This window comes from Triticum aestivum, chromosome 1A (genome assembly GCF_018294505.1).
Source record: "Triticum aestivum cultivar Chinese Spring chromosome 1A, IWGSC CS RefSeq v2.1, whole genome shotgun sequence".
Classification (NCBI taxonomy): Eukaryota; Viridiplantae; Streptophyta; class Magnoliopsida; order Poales; family Poaceae; genus Triticum; species Triticum aestivum.
In genome coordinates this window covers 182,672,356-182,696,191 of record NC_057794.1, presented here as the reverse complement: position 1 = coordinate 182,696,191, position 23,836 = coordinate 182,672,356, and positions in this window count along the sequence as shown.

Sequence of the window (23,836 nt, the reverse complement as noted above, 5' to 3'; positions counted from 1 at the left end):
TTAATTTCAGATCACTCTGCCCCTCTGAATTTTTGAGTTTTTTTCCTTCTAGGTGGAAACCTTTCAAAAATATTGTTGGACTTGTATATCTTCCCAAGACCATTCCTTTTTATTAGTGGAATTATTTCTACAATTATTTTTCCTAAGCTTTATTTCTTTAAAAAAATGATTTTTCATGAGTTTCAGAGTTCCATTTGCACTACAACCTATTTAAATATTTCTTTAAAAATTCCCCCAAAATTGGGGGATGTTAGTATATAATTCAACTTTATGCAAAAACCCATTGGTGTTCTTTGAAAAATTTGAGCAAATCATCCTCATCTTCATTCTGGTCCAGTTTGGTGTTTTGTACTGCAACCATGTTTTATCTTGCCATATTGCCCTTGATTTTTCTCCTGCTTATAGACCAGCCTACCAAACCCTTAAGTCCAGGAGATTGGACCCATTGGAGTATTTTTGGTCCATGCAATAATTCCCTTCACTTTCTGTCCAGAACTGAAGATTTGCAAAACTTGCACTAACAAGTTTCTGGTTTTGCCCAAATAGCCTTGCCATCATCACTTGCACCTAAATAGATCCCAACATGGAGATTTGGGCCACCAGAAGAGATGCATAGATGCCCATGGCATTCTGTCGAGCACCTTGAGTTCATGGACAGCTTTGGCATAGTTTTATGTTTGCACTGTGATCTTGCCCCTCTCGACAAACCAGCATGTCCACTAATCTCCTAGCCACCCCTAACCTAGACTTGTTAATTGCCAGCCTCACCCAAGCCTTCTAGGCCACCCTGGCTTTCTGTCGAGCATGTAGCGTGCGTGCTCTGGGCGCGCCCAGAGCGCACGTTTTACACACACGCGCAACCGAGCCATTGCGTCTTGCCCCTGGCCTTTGCTCGCCCGCAGGGCTGCGCCCCGTTCTCGTCCGCTCGCCCAGAACCCTCCAAGCCGCCCCTGGCGCTCTACAGCGCCGCCGTGAGAGCCCTCTTGGCGGCACGCCGGCATCCGCAACACGCCCCTGCCATGGCAGCTCCGCCCAAGCCACAGCCGCCCGCCAGCTGCCCTCTGGAACAGCTTGAGCTCATCCACGAGCTCGTCCTCTAGCGCCCGTCGCCGCCACGTCGCACTGCCAGCAACAGAGCGGCGGTTCGCTGGTGTTCTTATCCGCAGCCGCGGGAACCGACCTCGACCACCTATAAAAGGAGCCCCCGAGCTCGTCCAGACCCTCAGGCGACCTCAGGCCATCTCCCTAGTGCTCCCATAGCCAGCAATCGACGGAGGGAGGCCGTCTGCCTCATCTCCAGCCAGTTTGGCCGCCGCCACGCTCAGGTGCCGTACGTCGCGAGCAGGGCCTCCCCAGTTCTTCCAGCACCACCGTCCGACTACCCTCAACCGTGCGGAGCCGCCCCACCTCTCTAGCCTGATCGGGAGCCACCATAGCTCGAGACCCCGATCCACCCAAAACCGCAGTCCGCCGTGGAGCTCGCCGCCGGCGACCCCCTCCACCCCCGCCAGCCTATCGACCACTAGGAGGACTGCCCTGGACCAGCGGATCCATCCACGCCCTCAGAATCCCGCGGGCAGCCGCCGTTCGTCGGCGGCAATTGCCGGAGCCCCGCCACCGCTCGGCCAGAGAAGGAAGGAGGGCGTGGGCGACAGGTCAAACCTGACTAGTGGACCCGACGGCCCCACCTGCCAGTGACCCTATCTCTGCCGACGTGTTTTATGTGGAAACGTAAAACACAAGAGTATGTCTTCTCTGTCTCGAAAGTGTATTCCTATTCGAACCGTTTTTCTTTTTCTGTTTAATTTAAAAACAGATTTTGACTAAAACTTTGACTAGCTATAACTTTTTAAATATAACTCCGTTTGAACTGATTCTTTTTTTGTTGTTTCCCAAATTTCATCTAGTTTATCTCCATATTTATTTGAAAAGTTTCCAAACAACTTTTTAGTACTATTTTGAAACTATGTGTTAATTTAAATTTTCTTAAAATAGGATTTTGAAGAAGGAAGCAACTTTCAAAAAGTGCACCCCACTTGCATACTCTTGAAGGCAAGCATTCTGAACCCCGGCATAATATTTGTTGTGTGTCATTCGATGCTAATACGACACCACCTTGACGTGAAGTGTTTGGTATTTTATGTGGTGTTATGATCATATTCATGAGTGCATAATGATGATTCCTTGCTGTTGGAATTTGATATGCTTCTGATAGTAATCACCCTCGTATGCCTTTCATGCCTATCGAGAGGAATCCGGGAAAGTCTATGTCTTGGGTAGACACGAACTTGTCTCTAATAATTCGTTGAGACGATTATGTCCGGTAAGCCATGGTGAGGTATGATGAGTGGTGATCCTGTCTGTTGGTGTGAAATATATTTGTTATACTAATCCTGCAGGGAATGCCTTAATCTCCTGAGTCGCCGTAGATCGAGTCTTGTTCCAGTAACCCCCATACTTGTTTCGTACTACCACTTGTCCTTGCCATAGGTAGGGTACGGTTCAGTAAGTTGTCAACCCCTTTCTAGCACACACCGTACAAAGAGGCCATGGTGGAAGATACCAGCTGCATCCGGTAGACATGCCACCTGGTCCGGGGGCATGGGTGTTTCCGGTTGGAGCCGAGGGGGTAGCTCCCCTAGTTTGCGCGCGTTATGAATTTTGTGATCCCATGCTAGTCAAGGTTGTAGCCTCCCCACTTAGAGTTTCGCTGGTGTCGTGGGTGATTCCAGACACCGGTAAGTTAGGCTAGTGTGTGCGGTCAGGTGTGTTTTCAATTAAAAGAATGTAGATGGAATTAGCCCCGATGGACTAAAGGAATCTGTTACTCATGGGTAAAGAGTACACCCTCTGCAGGGGTTATATCTAATCGAATAGCCGTGTTCATAGTTAAGGACTACAGTCTGGGATGGGTCAAGTGTCGGTCTTAGTGTCGGTCTTCGGAGGAAAAATTGCTAAAATAGAACATTGATCATGACTTGGGACATATGATGATTATGATTATTATTACTATAGCCTAACCATTGGTATTATTTGAATTATTGAGTATCCCTGGGACGGCTCTACCTCCTGGATATTCACTGTGATTATTCTCTTATAAGCCCTTTATGTGGTGTCGCTCAGACGCCCGACTGTGGCATGCTTGTTATTTAAATTACTTATAAGACATTTATGTGGTGTCGCTTAGATGGCCGACTGTGGCATGCTTGTTATTTAAATTACTTATAAGCCCTTTATGTGGTGTCGCTCAGACGCCCAACTATGGCATGCTTGTTATTTAAGTTACTTATAAGCCCTTTATGTGGTGTCGCACAGACGCCCGACTGTGGCATGCTTGTTATTTATTTTATTTGTAAGCCCTCTATGTGGTGTCGCTCAGACACCCGACTGTGGCATCCTTTATATTATTATCCTTTCGAGGCGTCGTTTCAGACACCCGATCGATGCAATCTATTTCTACTCTCTGATTGCATATTCGTATTTGACATGAATAACCTACTTGCGTGCATCATGGATTTTTATTTCGTGACTGACGTTGTGATCATGGAATATTCCAGGGCATGATTATCATTTGTTATATTATACCTGAGTTCATAATGTTTGTGAGTACATTCAAAGTACTCACTGGCTTGTCCTTGGCTATTGTCTTGGCCAGATTTCTTGCATGGAGAGGAGCATTGCGATGACAGCCCCGGAACCTACGCAATGGTGATAGCAGCCTCGCAAAGATAGGAGTTATCCAGGTCAGCTGTTCCTGTGGGAAATGGAGTCCCATAGACGTTGATGAACCACAAACCGCTTCCGCCATCAGCCACAAGAAACCTTGTGTTGTACTCATAGGCCAGAATGGTCTTGTACTACATATTTTGTATTTTGCTTGGAATTTCTGTATCAAGTTGGTGCCTCATCAGCTAACAGTAATCCTGGGGCTGGTGGGCACAAGGACCATTTTCTGGGAAATATATCCTGAAAATCCGATCGCGACAGCCAGGGTGCAAGAAAGAAAATACGTCCACATATGTGTACATACGGGCGGGGTCTCGGACACCTACGCACACATACGTACGGCCATGGCTCGTGTACATGGTTGGGTCGGAACGGAGAAACAGCGTCATCGTCGTGTTCATGGGGAGGCAACGGAATGTGTCATGCTCATCGGGAGGCAACAGAACGCGTGGGAGCCAACTGGCTGGGTTGGAACGAAATGTGTGGTCGTGTTCATCGAGAGGGCTTGGACGGAACAGGCGATGGAAACGAGGCCTGGCGTACCGTAGAACGGAGGAAACGGACCTCCTACAGTCGAAAGGGGGGTCATGTTGATCGGGAGGGGTGTGGCGTACCGCAAAACGGACGAAACAGACCTCCTACGATGGAAACGGGGGTCCTGTTGATCGGGAGGGGTGTGGTGTACCGCAAAACGGACGAAACGGACCTCCTACGATCGAAACGGGGGTCATGTTCATCGGGAGGGTGTGGCGTACCGCAAAACGGGACTCCACGGGATACTGTTTATCTCCACCATCGACCTCCTCTAGCCTCCACCGGCTACCGTCGACCTCCTCCAGCCTCCACGGGCTCCTGTTCATCCAGCCTCCACTGTGCACTACTCCACCGGCTACTGTTCAACCACCCCTCCACGGGCACCCCTCCACCGTCTATTGTTCATCCAGCCCTCCACCACACCACGGGGTCCTGTTCATCCAGAGGCAACGCCACCGCTCACTGTTCATCCAAACCCCACCGCAACACTCACTGTTCATCCCAGAGGCAGCATCGATCGGCTTCAGTTAGCAGCAGTAGCGAAGGAATCAATCGATCGAGTTCAGTTAACAGCCATCGATCGGTCGCTCGGGTTCAGTAACGCGTAGCCTGCAGTGCAATCGCTCGGGTTTAGTTAGAGCCCAACGCCTCGCTCGGGTTCAGTTAGAGCCAACGCCTCGCACACACGCGCGTACGTGTACGAGAGAAATGCACATCGCTCGGTCCCCAACCTCCCACCGTAACTGGGAACTCCCCGAAATTTTCCTCCTCCTCGCTTCTACCACGATTTTTTCGTCATGGACGGACCAAAGAATGTCATGCAGCTGCATCTCCGGCCCGCCCAGGACAAAAAGCCCATTTTCTATCATGATTTTTTGTCATAGAAGTAGGAGCCCACCATATCTATGATGATACCGGGTTTTGTCATAATTATCGTCATAGAAGTGTCATATGTATGACAGAATTTTTTTCGTTCGGCCCAAAATGTCACGGATGTGTCTTTTTGTTGTACTGGATGTAGTACTCCTCTGACTAAATCAGCTGCCTCAAGTTTGTTGATCTCTTCTGCAATGAACCGTTGCCTCTCCAAGGCCTTTTTCCGGACTTTCTGCTTTACAAGTCGGGCATGTGAGCAAACAGCAAGGTGGTGCTCGATTACCTCCCTGGGAACACTGGGGATATCAGATGGTTGCCAGGCAAACACATCGACATTCGCCTGTAGGAAGGAAATGAGCATGCTTTCCTATTTGTCATCGAGGGTGGCGCTGATAGTGAAAGTACCATCAACGCCAGCAAGCCCTGTCGGGACCTTCTTCACTTGGGGTGCAGCAACTTTGGTTCTCTTGCTGTTGGAACACTCCGGCATGTCGTCAACGGGTGTCGTACACTCGGTGGGGGCACGCTTCCCGGACTCTTTGCCGGAGATCCTATAATCCCTCTTCTTTCCTTTACTTTCCTTGGTGGGAACTACTGTTGCCACTGCATGTGCCGCAAATGCGTCCTGGTACATCTTGTCCACACAAATAATTGCATCTTCTCATCTGATGGGATGGTGATAACTCCTAGTGGCCCATGCATCTTGAAGTTGTTGTAGGCATAGTGGGATGTCGCCATGAACTTAGCCAAGGTTGGGCGTCCAAGAATCCCATTGTACGGGAGGGGGAGATCAACCACATCAAACAGAATCTTCTCAGTCCGGTAGTTCAGTTCTCCCCAACCGTTACCGGCAACGTGATCTTTCCCTTAGGATGGCTCCTGCCGAGATTAACTCCTTGAAACATGCTGGTAACTACTAGCTCTTCCTTTGATATCTGATTTCTGCTAATAACTGCTGGGGAGATTAGATTCAACCCGGCCCCGTTGTCCACCAACATCTTTGTGACCTTGAGGTTGCGAATTGTTGGGGACGCTAACAATGGAAAACACCCTACCACAGTGGTACGTCTAGGATGCTCCTCCTCGTCAAAGATGATGGGTGTGCGAGACAATTTAAGCGGCTTCCGGGCCCCTGGCGCTGGTTCCACGACATTGACTTCTCGTGCACATCATTTAAGCTGGCGGTGAGAAGTGTGCAGAGATGCACCTCCGTCAGTGCACCGTCCGTGGCCTTCTGAAACTCCTGGTCATTGGTTTCCTTTTCATCCCCTCCATTACTCTCATCATCACATGTTTCCTTCTCTCGACCTTTGGCGGGCTTTCCTTGATTCCGAAGGGGTTTGCCGGGTGATTTACTTCATCGCCTCGGCTCTTACCGCCAGCAACATTCTGTCCTTTCTCCTTATCACGCTTCTCATACTCCGCTCTCTATTTGTTGACGAGCTGCTCAACCTGATAATAGTCTTGAAGGTCATGGCGCTTGGTCCGATGAACCGTGCAGTACGGCCCATCACCTTTCCCAGCTTTTTCGCCAGCAGCGGCTTCCCGACAGTCAGTACACATGGCAGCTTCCTTGCCGGGGGCCTCATCTTTGGCCTTCTTGCCAGTACTAGGTGTACCCGATCCTTCAACAATCATCACTTCCTTATCTCTCCGCTTCTTACTGTGCTTCTTGCTCTTGTTCTGACTAGTTGATTCATTCTCATCCTCTGAATCAACATTGGTGCAATCTTCCTCTCCGGGCAACTTCCTTCCTTCCTCCATCCGAGCAAACTTATCTACCAGAGTGTAAAGGTCCTTCACAGTCTTGGGCAACTGTCCGTTCATCTTGGAACGAAAACGACGGTTGTGCACATTGGACAGGAAGGTAGCTATTACGGCTGCCGGATGGATATTTGGGATATTCCTATGAACATTGTTGAATATCTGTAAATACTTATGGAGGGTTTCTCCTTCCTTTTGTTGGAGAAGCTGCAAGTCGATGGGCTTGCTGGGTTCTTGATGGCTGATGACCCACAAGTATAGGGGATCTATCGTAGTCCTTTCGATAAGTAAGAGTGTCGAACCCAACGAGGAGCAGAAGGAAATGATAAGCGGTTTTCAGCAAGGTATTCTCTGCAAGTACTGAAATAAGTGGTAACAGATAGTTTTGTGAGAAGATAAATTGTAACGAGCAACAAGTAACAAAAGTAAATAAAGTGCAGCAAGGTGGCCCAATCCTTTTTGTAGCAAAGGACAAGCCCGAACAAACTCTTATAATAGGAAAAGCGCTCCCGAGGACACATGGGAATATCATCAAGCTAGTTTTCATCATGTTCATATGATTCGCGTTCGATACTTTGATAATTTGATATGTGGGTGGACCGGTGCTTGGGTGCTATTCTTACTTGAACAAGCAACCCACTTATGATTAACCTCTATTGCAAGCATCCGCAACTACAACAAAAGTATTAAGGTAAACCTAACCATAGCATGAAACATATGGATCCAAATCAGCCCCTTACGAAGCAACACATAAACTAGGGTTTAAGCTTCTGTCACTCTAGAAACCCATCATCTACTTATTACTTCCCAATGCCTTCCTCTAGGCCCAAATAATGGTGAAGTGTTATGTAGTCGACATTCACATAACACCACTAGAGGCTAGACAACATACATCTTATCAAAATATCAAACTAATACCAAATTCACATGACTACTAATAGCAAGACTTCTCCCTTGTCCTCAGGACAAACGTAATTACGCACAAAGCATATTCATGTTCATAATCAGAGGGGTAATAATATGCATATAAGATCTGAACATATGATCTTCCACCAAATAAACCAACTAGCATCAACTACAAGGAGTAATCAACACTACTAGCAACCTACTAGCACCAATCCCGGACTTTGAGACAAGAATTGGATACAAGAGATGAACTAGGGTTCGGAGATGAGATGGTGCTCGTGAAGATGGTGATGGAGATTGCGCTCTCCCGATGAGAGGAGCGTTGGTGATGACGATGCTGATGATTTCCCCCTCCCGGAGGGAAGTATCCCCGGCAAAACAGCTCTGCCGGAGCTCTAGATTGGTTCCGCCAAGGTTCCGCCTCGTGGCGGCGGAGTCTCGTCCCGGAAAGTTCCTTCTGATTTTTTCCTCATCGAAAGACTTCATATAGGAGAAGATGGACGTCGGAGAGCCACCAGGGGGCCCACGAGGTAGGGGGGCACCCTCGTGAGCAGGGTGTGGCCCCCCTGGCCTTTATCTTTGGTGTGGATTTTTCTTTATTTATTTTAAGACATTCCGTGGAGTTTCAGGACTTTTGGAGTTGCGCAGAATAGGTCTCTAATATTTGCTCCTTTTCGAGCCCAGAATTCCAGCTACCGGCATTCTCCCTCCGTATGTAAACCTTGTAAAATAAGAGAGAATAGCCATAAGTATTGTAACATAAAGTGAAATAACATTCCATAATGCAATAAATATCGATGTAAAAGCATGATGCAAAATGGACGTATCTACTCCCCCAAGCTTAGACCTCGCTTGTCCTCAAGCGAAAAGCCGATAACAATAAATATGTCCTCATGTTTAGCGGTAGAGGCGTCGATAAAAATAAAATACGGACATGAAGGCATCATGATTATTCTCATAACAACAACATATATAGATTTTGTCATATGATTACTTATGTTCAAGTGATGATCTATTCATAGTGCAAAAGTATAAATCATAAACCTTATTGGGCTCCAAAAACTATAATCTCAGTCATTGCAGCAATTGCAATTTATCATAACATCGGAAAGAGTCTATGTCAGAGCTAAAAAGCAAGTCCACATACTCAACTATCATTTAGTCCTCCATAATTGCTGACACTCACGCAATACTTGTGGTTACGGAGTTTTAATCGGACATAGAGAAAGATAGGGGCTTATAGTTTTTCCCCACAACCTTTTACCTCAAGGGTAATGTCAACAATGATGGTTCATGCTCCCCTACATCCAATTAGATATATATATATATATATATCATGTTCTTCCCAACATGCTGAGCTTGCCAAAGGATAAAATGAAAAAGAAAAGGTGAAGATCACCATGACTCTTGCATAAGGTAGAAGATAATAATAAAGTATAGGCCCTTCGCAGAGGGAAGTAGAGGTTGCCATGCGCTTTTATGGTTGGATGCATAAAATCTCAATGCGAAAGAACGTCACTTTATATTACCCCTTGTGATATGAACCTTTATTATGCAGTCCGTCACTTTTGTTACTTCCACATCACAAGATCGCATAAATCTTATTTCTCCCACACCAATCAATCATACATATTTAGAGCAATTTTTATTGCTTTGCGCCGATGACAACTTACTTGAAGGATCTTACTCAATCCATAGGTAGATATGGTGGACTCTCATGGCAAAACTGGTTTAAGGGTATTTGGAAGCACAAGTAGTATTTCTACTTGGTGCTTAGAATTTGGCTAGCATGAGGGGGAAAGGCAAGCTCAACAAGTTAGAGGATCCATGACAAATACTTTATCTTAGATATAAGAAAGACATAACTCATTACGTTGTCTTCGTTGTCCAACATCAACTCTTTAGCATGTCATATTTTAACGAGTGCTCCCAATCATAAAAGATGTCAATGCTAATATATCTATATGTGAAAACCTCTCTTTCCTTATTACTTCCTATTAATTGCAACAATGACCAAAGCTATGTTTGCCAACTCCCAACAACTTTTAATCATCATACTCTTTGTATGTGAAGTCATTACTCTCAATAAGATCAATATGAACTTTTCGTTTCTTTTTATTCTTTTCTTCTTTCTTTTATTAGCCCAAGATCATGGCAAAATAATCAAGCCCTTGACTCAACACTAATCTTTATTATATATAGCTCATGGACTCGATTACAATGAGAGATCATGAAGCAAAACTCAAAACTAGATCATGCCATAAACTTTATTCTACTAGATCAAGATACTACTAATAGGATCGAACTAAGAAAAATGGTAAAGATAGGAGTTGTGATTGTGATGCGATATCGGGGCACCTCCCCCAAGCTTGGCAGTTGCCAAGGGGAGTGCCCATACCCATGTGATTATATCTCCTTGGTTGGTGAGGAAGGTGGAGGTGTTGTTGATGATGCGGGCTTGTCATCCATCTTCCAAGGCATAGGTTCACCATCATAGAAGGATGATCGAGTCTTCGGAATCCTCAAATCTGCAGCCAAACTCATTCTTTTGAATCTATATTCATACTCACAGTTTTGGTTTGCAGGTCATAGATTTGGTCTTGGAGGTGCTCGATCTTCTCATATAGCTTGAAGATGGCCTCCTCAGTGTTCTTGGCATCCGGCTTGTTGTTGTTAGTGAACTCCGTGAGCATTGTGTGGCTAGCGTTGAGTCCACGCTCCACCATCCCCTGGCACTTGAAAACTTGTTGCTCCATTGCTCCGAGCCTCGTCTCCATGCTTCCGGTTCCCTTTGGTCCCTCAACATCGCGGATGTGCAACAACCCATCACACATCTCAATGGTTTGAGGGTGTCGCAGCACCTCCGCGAGGTAAGGGTTGATGACCTTCTAGAAGAACTTCTCCTTGGAAGCACTTGGGGACGTCATGATAATCTAGATCTGTCAAAAAAACAGCTCAAACAAGAACAAAGAATAATTGCGTGATACGGGAGTCAAAACCTTCGGGAAAATATATAATGAACTTTTACCGACCAAAATACGTAACGTGCAAGAAAACGGAGTCCGGAAGGCACACGAGGTACTCACGAGGTAGGGGGCGCGCCCACCATCCTCGTGGGGCCCTCGTGTCCTTCCCGGACTGCTACTTATTTTTCTATTTTTCTAAATATTCCAAAACGGAGAAATATTGCCTTAAAAATTGTTTTGGAGTCGGTTTACTTACCTTACCACATACCTATTCCTTTTCGGAGTCTGAAACGTCCCGGAAAGTGTCCCTTATGTATTCCTCTGGGGTTACGGTTTCAATAATATTGGTTTCAACATTTATGCGATTTCCTGAGATATAATGTTTAATTCTTTGACCGTTTACCACCTTCGGATTTGTGCCTTCAAAGTTGTTGATTTTTATGGCACCGGAACGATAGACCTCTTCGATAACGTAGGGGCCTTCCCTTTTAGAGAGAAGTTTTCCTGCCAAAATCTTAAATGAGAGTTGTATAGAAATACATAATCACCTACATTAAACTCACGCTTTTGTATCCTTTTGTCATGCCATCTTTTAACTTTTTCTTTAAACAACTTGGCATTTTCATAACCTTGGGTTCTCCATTCATCGAGTGAGCTAATATCAAATAACCTCTTTTCACCGGCAAGTTTAAAATCATAGTTGATCTCTTTAATAGCCCAATATGCCTTATGTTCTAGTTCGAGAGGTAAGTGACATGATTTTCCATAAACCATTTTATACGAAGATATACCCATAGGATTGTTATATGCAGTTCTATAAGCCCATAATGCATCATCAAGTTTCTTAGACCAATTCTTTCTAGACCTATTAACAGTCTTTTGCAAAATTAATTTGATCTCTCTATTGCTCAACTCTACTTGACCACTAGACTGAGGGTGATAAGGAGATGCAATTCTATGATTAACATCATATTTAGCAAGCATTTTACGGAAAGCACCATGAATAAAGTGTGAACCACCATCAGTCATTAAATATCTAGGGACTCCAAACCTCGGGAAAATAACTTCCTTAAGCATTTTAATAGAAGTGTTATGATCAGCACTACTAGTAGGAACAGCTTCTACCCACTTAGTAACGTAATCAACAGCAACTAAAGTATGTGTGTATCCATTAGAGGCAGGAAAAGGTCCCATATAATCAAAGCCCCAAACATCAAACGGTTCAATAACAAGTGAATAATTCATAGGCATTTCTTGACGTCTACTAATATTACCAATTCTTTGACATTCATCACAAGACAAGACAAACTTACGGGCATCCTTGAAGAGAGTAGGCCAATAAAAACCAGATTGCAATACCTTATGTGTAGTTCTATCTCCAGCGTGGTGTCCTCCATAAGCCTCGGAGTGACACTTGCGTAGGATCTGTTCATGTTCATGCTCAGGTACACAACGTCTAATAAAACCATCTACTCCTTCTTTATAAATATGTGGGTCATCCCAAAAGTAATGTCTTAAATCATAGAAAAACTTTTTATTTTGTTGGTATGTGAAGCTAGGTGGTATAAATTTAGCAACAATATAATTAGCATAATCAGCATACCATGGAGTACTACGAGAAGTACTTATGACATTTAATTGTTCATTAGGAAAGCTATCATTAATAGGTAGTGGGTCATCAAGAATTTTTTCTAACCTAGACAAGTTGTCTGCAACGGGGTTCTCAGCTCCCTTTCTATCAACAATATGCAAATCAAATTCTTGTAGCAAGAGAACCCATCTAATAAGTCTAGGTTTAGCATCTTTCTTTTCCATAAGATATTTAATAGCAGCATGATCAGTGTGAATAGTTACTTTAGAATCAACAATATAAGATCTGATCTTATCACAAGCAAATACAACTGCTAAAAGTTCTTTTTCAGTAGTAGCATAATTTCTTTGAGCATTGTCTAGAGTCTTACTATCATAATGAATAACATTTAATTTCTTCTCAACTCTTTGCCCTAGAACAACACCTACATCATAATCACTAGAATCACACATAATTTCAAAGGGTAAATTCCAATCAGGTGGCTGAATAATAGGTGCAGAGACTAATGCTTTCTTAAGTATTTCAAACGCTTCTACACAATCATCATCAAAGACAAATGGTATATATTTTTGCAATAAATTAGTCAAAGGCCGAGAAATTATTGAGAAGTCCTTAATGAACCTCCTGTAAAATCTGGCATGACCAAGGAAACTTCTTATACCTTTGGTGTCCTTGGGACATGGCATCTTTTCAATTGCATCAACCTTGGCTTTATCAACTTCAATACCTCTTTCAGAAACTTTATGCCCCAAGACAATACCTTCATTAACCATAAAGTGGCACTTTTCCCAATTCAAGACAAGATTAGTTTCTTCACATCTCTGCAAAACTCGATCAAGATTGCTCAAGCAATCATCAAAAGAGGGACCATAGACAGAAAAGTCGTCCATGAAAACCTCACAAATCTTTTCACAAAAGTCAGAGAATATAGCCATCATGCATCTTTGAAAGGTAGCAGGTGCATTACATAAACCAAAAGGTATACGTCTATAAGAAAAAGTACCAAAAGGGCATGTAAAAGTAGTCTTTGATTGATCTCTAGCCGACACAGGTATTTGAGAGAAACCAGAATAACCATCTAGAAAGCAATAGTGTGTATGTTTGCATAATCTTTCTAGCATTTGATCAATAAAAGGTAAGGGGTAATGATCTTTCTTAGTAGCTTTATTTAATTTGCGAAAATCAATTACCATCCTATAACCTGTGATAATTCTTTGTGGAATCAATTCATCTTTATCATTAGGAACAACAGTAATACCACCCTACTTAGGGACACAATGGACAGGACTTACCCACTCACTATCATCAACGAGATAGATTATACCTGCCTCCAGAAGCTTGAGTATTTCTTTTCTTACCACTTCTTTCATTTTAGGATTCAGACGTCGTTGAGGATCACGAACTTGTTTGGCATCTGCTTCCAAATTTATTTTATGTTGACATAGAGCGGGACTAATGCCCTTAAGATCATCAAGAGTATATCCAATAGCAGCACGATGCTTCTTCGGAGTTTTTAATAATCTTTCTTCTTCATGCTCTGAAAGGTTAGCACTAATAATAACAGGATATATCTTCTTTTCATCAAGATAAACATATTTAAGATTATCAGGCAAAGGTTTAAGCTCAAACACGGGATCACCCTTGGGTGGAGGAGGATCCCCTAAAATTTCAACAGGCAAGTTGTGTTGCAGAATAGGTTCCTATTAAAAGAATACTTCATCTATTTCCCTTCTTTCATTCATGAACATATCATTTTCATGGTCTAGCAAATAGTGTTCTAAAGGATCACTAGGAGGCACGGCAATAGAAGCAAGACCAATAATTTCAACCTTACTAGGTAATTCTTCCTCACGATGTTGTTTACTAAATTTAGAGAAATTAAACTCATGAACCATATCATCCAAGCCAACAGTAACAACATTCTTTGTGCAATCTATGGTAGCATTGACAATATTTAAGAAGGGTCTACCAAATATAATGGGACAAAAGCTATCTTGCGGAGAAGTAAGAACAAGAAAATCAGCTGGATATTTAGTTTTCCCACACAAGAATTCAACATCTCTAACAATTCCAATTGGTGAAATAGTATCTCTATTGGCAAGTTTAATTGTGACATCAATACCTTCTAACTCAGCAGGTGCAGTTTCATTCTTAATTTCTTCGTATAAAGTATGCGGTATAACACTATCACTAGCACCCATATCACATAAGCCATGATCACAATGATCTCCTATTTTAACAGAAATTACAGGCACGCCTACCATAGGTCTATGTTTATCTTTATCACAAGGTTTAGCAATTCTAGTAGTTTCACCTTCGAACTGAATAACATGCCCATCAATATTATCAAACAAGAGATCTTTAACAATAGAAATATTAGGTTCTACTTTAACTTGCTCAGGAGGTGTATAAGTTCTAATATTTCTTTTACGAACAACAGTTGAAGCTTTAGCATGATCCTATACTCTAACAGGGAAAAGTGGATTCTCAACATAAGAAGTAGGAACAATAGGATCATTATAAGTGACAGTCTTTTCTTCAACTCTAATAGGTGCAGCTACCTTTACTTCTATGGGAGGATGATATTTAAATCACTTCTCCTTAGGGAGATCAAGATAAGTAGCAAAAGATTCACAGAAAGAAGCCACTATCTCAGAGTCAAGTCCATATTTAGTGCTAAACTTACGGAAAATATCGGTGTCCATAAAAGATTTAACACAATCAAACTTAGGTGTCATACCTGACTCCTTACCTTCGTCGAGGTCCCAATCTTCAGAGTTGCGTTTAATTCTATCCAATAAATTCCATCTGAATTCAATAGTCTTCATCATAAAAGAGCCCGCACAAGAAGTATCGAGCATGGTTTGATTATTATGAGAAAGCCGAGCATAAAAACTTTGCATAATTATTTCTCTCGAGAGCTCATGATTGGGGAATGAATATAACATTGATTTAAGCCTCCCCCAAGCTTGAGCGATGATTTCTCCTTCGCGAGGCCAGAAATTATATATATAATTGCGATCACGATGAACAAGATGCATAGGGTAATACTTTTGATGAAATTCCAACTTCAATCTTTTATAGTCCCATGATCTCATATCATCACATAGCCTATACCATATCAATGCGTCTCCCTTAAAAGATAAAGGGAAGACCTTCTTCTTAGCAACATCATCGGGTATACCTGCAAGCTTAAATAATCCACAAACTTCATCCACATATATTAAGTGCTCATCAGGATGCTTTATTCCATCTCCTGTAAAAGGGTTAGCTAGCAGTTTTTCCATCATACCCGAAGGAAGTTCAAAAGGAGTTTCATTTTCAATAGGTTCAGTAGGTTGAGGAGAAACTCTTTGCTCTACTGGATGGGGTGAAGATACCCCGAACAAGCCCCTTAGAGAATTACTTTCCATAGTAGCAAGTGAGAGTAAATTTCAGCACACTATATAAATTTTTCCTTACAAATTCCACCCACCAAAGGTGCTACACTCCCCGGCAACGATGCTAGAAAAGAGTCTTGATGGCCCACAAGTATAGGGGATCTATCGTAGTCCTTTCGATAAGTAAGAGTGTCGAACCCAACGAGGAGCAGAAGGAAATGATAAGCGGTTTTCAGCAAGGTATTCTCTGCAAGTACTGAAATAAGTGGTAACAGATAGTTTTGTGATAAGATAAATTGTAACGAGCAACAAGTAACAAAAGTAAATAAAGTGCAGCAAGGTGGCCCAATCCTTTTTGTACCAAAGGACAAGCCCGAACAAACTCTTATAATAGTTAAAGCGCTCCCGAGGACACATGGGAATATCGTCAAGCTAGTTTTCATCACGTTCATATGATTCGCGTTTGATACTTTGATAATTTGATATGTGGGTGGACCGGTGCTTGGGTGCTGTTCTTACATGAACAAGCATCCCACTTATGATTAACCTCTATTGCAAGCATCCGCAACTACAACAAAAGTATTAAGGTAACCCTAACCATAGCATGAAACATATGGATCCAAATCAGCCCCTTACGAAGCAACGCATAAACTAGGGTTTAAGCTTCTGTCACTCTAGAAACCCATCATCTACTTATTAATTCCCAATGCCTTCCTCTAGGCCCAAATAATGGTCAAGTGTTATGTAGTCGATGTTCACATAACACCACTAGAGGCTAGACAACATACATCTTATCAAAATATCAAACGAATACCAAATTCACATGACTACTAATAGCAAGACTTCTCCCTTGTCCTAAGGACAAACGTAATTACTCACAAAGCATATTCATGTTCATAATCAGAGGGGTAATAATATGCATATAAGATCTGCACATATGATCTTCCACCAAATAAACCAACTAGCATCAACTACAAGGAGTAATCAACACTACTAGCAACCTACTAGCACCAATCTCGAACATTGAGACAAGAATTGGATACAAGAGATGAACTAGGGTTTGGAGATGAGATGGTGCTGGTGAAGATGTTGATGGAGATTGCGTTGGTGATGACGATGCTGATGATTTCCCCCTCCCGGAGGGAAGTATCCCCGGCAGAACAGCTCTGCCGGAGCTCTAGATTGGTTCCGCCAAGGTTCCGCCTCGTGTCGGCGGAGTCTCGTCCCGAAAAGTTCCTTCTGATTTTTTCCTCATCGAAAGACTTCATATAGGAGAAGATGGACGTCGGAGAGCCACCAGGGGGCTCACGAGGTAGGGGGGCGCCCTAGGGGGGGCCCACCCTCGTGAGTAGGGTGTGGCCCCCCTGGCCTTCATCTTTGGCGTGGATTTTTCTTTATTTATTTTAAGACGTTCCGTGGAGTTTCAGGACTTTTGGAGTTGCGCAGAATAGGTCTCTAATATTTGCTCCTTTTCCAGCCCAGAATTCCAGCTGCCGGCATTCTCCCTCCGTATGTAAACCTTGTAAAATAAGAGAGAATAGCCATAAGTATTGTAACATAAAGTGAAATAACATTCCATAATGCAATAAATATCAATGTAAAAGCATGATGCAAAATGGACGTATCTACTCCCCTAAGCTTAGACCTTGCTTGTACTCAAGCGAAAAGCCGATAACAATAAATATGTCCTCATGTTTAGCAGTAGAGGCGTCGATAAAAATAAAATACGGACATGAAGGCATCATGATTATTCTCATAACAGCAACATATATAGATTTTGTCATATGATTACTTATGTTCAAGTGATGATCTATTCACAGTGCAAAAGTATAAATCATAAACCTTATTGGGCTCCAACAAACTATAATCTCAGTCATTGCAGCAATTGCAATTTATCATAACATCGGAAAGAGTATATGTCAGAGCTAAAAAGCAAGTCCACATACTCAACTATCATTTAGTCCTCCATAATTGCTGACACTCACGCAATACTTGTGGTTACAGAGTTTTAATCGGACACAGAGAAAGATAGGGGCTTATAGTTTTGCCCCACAACCTTTTACGTCAAGGGTAATGTCAACAATAATGGTTCATGCTCCCCTACATCCAATTAGATATATATATATATATATATATATATATATATATATATATATATATATCATGTTCTTCCCAACATGCTGAGCTTGCCAAAGGATAAAATGAAAAAGAAAAGGTGAAGATCACCATGACTCTTGCATAAGGTAGAAGATAATAATAAAGTGTAGGCCCTTCGCAGAGGGAAGTAGAGGTTGCCATGCGCTTTTATGGTTGGATGCATAAAATCTCAATGCGAAAGAACGTCACTTTATATTACCCCTTGTGATATGAACCTTTATTATGCAGTCCATCACTTTTGTTACTTTCACATCACAAGATCGCATAAAGCTTATTTCTCCCACACCAATCAACCATACATACTTAGAGCAATTTTTATTGCTTTGCACCGATGACAACTTACTTGAAGGATCTTACTCAATCCATAGGTAGATATGGTGGACTCTCATGGCAAAACTGGTTTAAGGGTATTTGGAAGCGCAAGTAGTATTTCTACTTGGTGCTTAGAATTTGGCTAGAATGAGGGGGAAAGGCAAGCTCAACAAGTTAGAGGATCCATGACAACATACTTTATCTTAGATATAAGAAAGACATAACTCATTACGTTGTCTTCCTTGTCCAACATCAACTCTTTAGCATGTCATATTTTAACGAGTGCTCCCAATCATAAAAGATGTCAATGCTAATATATCTATATGTGAAAACCTCTCTTTCCTTATTACTTCCTATTAATTGCAACAATGACCAAAGCTATGTTTGCCAACTCCCAACAACTTTTAATCATCATACTCTTTGTATGTGAAGTCATTACTCTCAATAAGATCAATATGAACTTTTCGTTTCTTTTTATTCTTTTCTTCTTTCTTTTATTAGCCCAAGATCATGGCAAAATAATCAAGCCCTTGACTCAACACTAATCTTTATTATATATAGCTCATGGACTCGATTACAATGAGAGATCATAAAGCAAAACTCAAAACTAGATCATGCCATAAACTTTATTCTACTAGATCAAGATACTACTAATAGGATCGAACTAAGAAAAACGGTAAAGATAGGAGTTGTGATTGTGATGCGATATCGGGGCACCTCCCCCAAGCTTGGCAGTTGCCAAGGGGAGTGCCCATACCCATGTGATTATATCTCCTTGGTTGGTGAGGAAGGTGGAGGTGTTGTCGATGATGCGGGCTTGTCATCCATCTTCCAAGGTATTGGTTCACCATCATAGAAGGATGATCGAGTCTTCGGAATCCTCAAATCTGCAGCCAAACTCATTCTTTTGAATCTATATTCATACTCACAGTTTTGGTTTTGCAGGTCATAGATTTGGGCTTGGAGGTGCTCGATCTTCTCATATAGATTGAAGATGGCCTCCTCGGTGTTCTTGGCATCCGCCTTGTAGTTGTTAGTGAACTCCGCGAGCATCGTGTGGCTAGCGTTGATTCCATGCTCCACCATCCCCTGGCACTTGAGAACTTGTTGCTCCATTGCTTCGAGCCTCGTCTCCATGCTTCCGGTTCCCTTTGGTCCCTCAACATCGCAGATGTGCAACAACCCATCACGCATCTCAATGGTTTGAGGGTGTCGCAGCACCTCCGTGAGGTAAGGGTTGATGACCTTCTCGAAGAACTTCTCCTTGGAAGCACTTGGGGACGTCATGATAATCTAGATCTGTCAAAAAAACAGCTCAAACAAGAACAAAGAATAATTGCGTGATACGGGAGTCAAAACCTTCGGGAAAATATATAATGAATTTTTACCGACCAAAATACGTAATGTGCAAGAAAACGGAGTCCGGAAGGCACACGAGGTACTCACGAGGTAGGGGGCGCGCCCACCATCCTCGTGGGGCCCTCGTGTCCTTCCCGGACTGCTACTTATTTTTCTATTTTTCTAAATATTCCAAAACGGAGAAATATTGCCTTAAAAATTGTTTTGGAGTCGGTTTACTTACCGTACCACATACCTATTCCTTTTCGGAGTCTGAAACGTCCCGGAAAGTGTCCCTTATGTATTCCTCTAGGGTTACGGTTTCAATAATATTGGTTTCAACATTTATGCGATTTCCTGAGATATAATGTTTAATTCTTTGATCGTTTACCACCTTCGGATTTGTGCCTTCCAAGTTGTTGATTTTTATGGCACCGGAACGATAGACCTCTTCGATAACGTAGGGGCCTTCCCTTTTAGAGAGAAGTTTTCCTGCAAAAATCTTAAAGGAGAGTTGTATAGAAATACATAATCACCTACATTAAACTCACGCTTTTGTATCCTTTTGTCATGCCATCTTTTAACTTTTTCTTTAAACAACTTGGCATTTTCATAAGCTTGGGTTCTCCATTCATCGAGTGAGCTAACATCAAATAACCTCTTTTCACCGGTAAGTTTAAAATCATAGTTGATCTCTTTAATAGCCCAATATGCCTTATGTTCTAGTTCGAGAGGTAAGTGACATGCTTTTCCATAAACCATTTTATACGAAGATATACCCATAGGATTTTTATATGCAGTTCTATAAGCCCATAATGCATCATCAAGTTTCTTAGACCAATTCTTTCTAGACCTATTAACAGTGTTTTGCAAAATTAATTTGAGCTCTCTATTGCTCAACTCTACTTGACCACTAGACTGAGGGTGATAAGGAGATGCAATTCTATGATTAACATCATATTTAGCAAGCATTTTACGGAAAGCACCGTGAATAAAGTGTGAACCACCATCAGTCATTAAATATCTAGGGACTCCAAACCTCGGGAAAATAACTTCCTTAAGCATTTTAATAGAAGTGTTATGATCAGCACTACTAGTAGGAATAGCTTCTACCCACTTAGTAACGTAATCAACAGCAACTAAAGTCTGTGTGTATCCATTAGAGGCAGGAAAAGGTCCCATATAATCAAAGCCCCAAACATCAAACGGTTCAATAACAAGTGAATAATTCATAGGCATTTCTTGACGTCTACTAATATTACCAATTCTTTGACATTCATCACAAGACAAGACAAACTTACGGGCATCCTTAAAGAGAGTAGGCCAATAAAAACCAGATTGCAATACCTTATGTGTAGTTCTATCTCCAGCGTGGTGTCCTCCATAAGCCTCGGAGTGACACTTGCGTAGGATCTGTTCATGTTCATGCTCAGGTACACAACGTCTAATAAAACCATCTACTCCTTCTTTATAAATATGTGGGTCATCCCAAAAGTAATGTCTTAAATCATAGAAAAACTTTTTATTTTGTTGGTATGTGAAGCTAGGTGGTATAAATTTAGCAACAATATAATTAGCATAATCAGCATACCATGGAGTACTACGAGAAGTACTTATAACATTTAATTGTTCATTAGGAAAGCTATCATTAATAGGTAGTGGGTCGTCAAGAATATTTTCTAACCTAGACAAGTTGTCTGCAATGGGGTTCTCAGCTCCCTTTCTATCAACAATATGCAAATCAAATTTTTGTAGCAAGAGAACCCATCTAATAAGTCTAGGTTTAGCATCTTTCTTTTCCATAAGATATTTAATAGCAGCATGATCAGTGTGAATAGTTACTTTAGAATCAACAATATAAGATCTGATCTTATCACAAGCAAATACAACTGCTAAAAGTTCTTTTTCAGTAGTAGCATAATTTCTTTGAGCATTGTCTAGAGTCTTACTATCATAATGAATAACATTTAATTTCTTCTCAACTCTTTGCCCTAGAACAACACCTACATCATAATCACTAGCATCACACATAATTTCAAAGGGTAAATTGCAATCAGGTGGCTGAACAATAGGTGCAGAGACTAATGTTTTCTTAAGTATTTCAAATGCTTCTATACAATCATCATCAAAGACAAATGGTATATATTTTTGCAATAAATTAGTCAAAGGCCGAGAAATTATTGAGAAGTCCTTAATGAACCTCCTGTAAAATCCGGCATGACGAAGGAAACTTCTTATACCTTTGGTGTCCTTGGGACATGGCATCTTTTCAATTGCATCAACCTTGGCTTTATCAACTTCAATACCTCTTTCAGAAACTTTATGCCCCAAGACAATACCTTCATTAACCATAAAGTGGCACTTTTCCCAATTCAAGACAAGATTAGTTTCTTCACATCTCTGCAAAACTCGATCAAGATTGCTCAAGCAATCATCAAAAGAGGGACCATAGACAGAAAAGTCGTCCATGAAAACCTCACAAATCTTTTCACAAAAGTCAGAGAATATAGCCATCATGCATATTTCAAAGGTAGCAGGTGCATTACATAAACCAAAAGGCATACGTCTATAAGAAAAAGTACCAAAAGGGCATGTAAAAGTAGTCTTTGATTGATCTCCAGCCGACACAGGTATTTGAGAGAAACCAGAATAACCATCTAGAAAGCAATAGTGTGTATGTTTGCATAATCTTTCTAGCATTTGATCAATAAAAGGTAAGGGGTAATGATCTTTCTTAGTAGCTTTATTTAATTTGCGGAAATCAATGACCATCCTATAACCTGTGATAATTCTTTGTGGAATCAATTCATCTTTATCATTAGGAACAACAGTAATACCTCCCTACTTAGGGACACAATGGACAGGACTTACCCACTCACTATCAGCAACGAGATAGATTATACCTGCCTCCAGAAGCTTGAGTATTTATTTTCTTACCACTTCTTTAATTTTAGGATTCAGACGTCGTTGAGGATCACGAACTGGTTTGGCATCTGCTTCCAAATATATTTTATGTTGACATAGAGTGGGACTAATGCCCTTAAGATCATCAAGAGTATATCCAATAGCAGCACGATGCTTCTTTAGAGTTTTTAATAATCTTTCTTCTTCATGCTCTAAAAGGTTAGCACTAATAATAACAGGATATATCTTCTTTTCATCAAGATAAACATATTTAAGATTATCAGGCAAAGGTTTAAGCTCAAACACGGGATCACCGTTGGGTGGAGGAGGATCCCCTAAAATTTCAACAGGCAAGTTGTGTTGCAGAATAGGTTCCTATTAAAATAATACTTCATATATTTCCCTTCTTTCATTAATGAACATATCATTTTCATGGTCTAGCAAATAGTGTTCTAAAGGATCACTAGGAGGTACGGCAATAGAAGCGAGACCAATAATTTCAACCTTACTAGGTAATTCTTCCTCACGATGTTGTTTACTAAATTTAGAGAAATTAAACTCATGAACCATATCATCCATGCCAACAGTAACAACATTCTTTATGCAATCTATGGTAGCATTGACAGTATTTAAGAAGGGTCTACCAAATATAATGGGACAAAAGCTATCTTGTGGAGTAGTAAGAACAAGAAAATCAGCAGGATATTTAGTTTTCCCACACAAGACTTCAACATCTCTAACAATTCCAATTGGTGAAATAGTATCTCTATTGGCAAGTTTAATTGTGACATCAATACCTTCTAACTCAGCAGGTGCAATTTCATTCTTAATTTCTTCGTATAAAGTATGCAGTATAACACTAGCACTAGCACCCATATCACATAAGCCATGATAACAATGATCTCCTATTTTAACAGAAATAACAGGCATGCCTACCACAGGTCTATGTTTATCTTTATCACAAGGTTTAGCAATTCTAGCAGTTTCACCTTCAAACTGAATAACATGCCCATCAATATTATCAAACAAGAGATCTTTAACAATAGCAATATTAGGTTCTACTTTAACTTGCTCAGGAGGTGTATAAGTTCTAATATTTCTTTTACGAACAACAGTTGAAGATTTAGCATGATCCTATACTCTAACAGGGAAAAGTGGTTTCTCAACATAAGAAGTAGGAACAATAGGATCATTATAAGTGACAGTCTTTTCTTCAACTCTAATAGGTGCAGCTACTTTTACTTCTATGGGAGGATGATATTTAAACCACTTCTCCTTAGGGAGATCAACATAAGTAGCAAAAGATTCACAGAAAGAAGCCACTATCTCAGAGTCAAGTCCATATTTAGTGCTAAACTTACGGAAAATATCGGTGTCCATAA